We start from the raw sequence: 622 nt of genomic DNA on the forward strand, positions 1-622 counted from the left end.
AAAACCTGAATAAATAGTAAATAAACATTTTCTAACAAAAAGTGCAAAGTAACAAGTACAAAAAAAGAAAAGAAAAATGCACAATGAACTTGTATGGAGATTTTTCCATCTACAGATTTTCCCCAGACCGTCTTTTCTCTGTAAATGAAGTGTGCACACTATTGCCGAAAAACACAATCACTACTTAGCAGTCAAGATGTCCGTATGCACAAAGGCACAGATCCCTAAACAAGGCCATATCTGAAGATTAAACCTTTTTTGTAGAAGCATTTTTTACATTTGAACTAGCACCTCATGACTACACCACGTTATGTACGAGAAGCTGCAAAAGACACAGGCGCAAGTGGAATGTACAAAACATGGTGACATTAATTTTTAAGTAAATATAATGGGCGATATATTGCGTCACCAAAAATGATTGAGGTCAGGTACATGTATTGCGCGATAAGTGAAGTGAAGTGACATGTGGCCAAGTATGGTGACCCATACTAGGAATTAGTGCTCTGCATTTACCCATCCAAAGTGCACACACACAGCAGTGAACACACACACACCGTGAACACACACCCGGAGCAGTGGGCAGCCATTTATGCTGGGGGTTCGGTGCCTTGCTCAAGGGCAT

Source organism: Sinocyclocheilus anshuiensis, unplaced genomic scaffold (assembly GCF_001515605.1).
Source record: "Sinocyclocheilus anshuiensis isolate Anshui unplaced genomic scaffold, SAMN03320099.WGS_v1.1 scaffold718, whole genome shotgun sequence".
Classification (NCBI taxonomy): Eukaryota; Metazoa; Chordata; class Actinopteri; order Cypriniformes; family Cyprinidae; genus Sinocyclocheilus; species Sinocyclocheilus anshuiensis.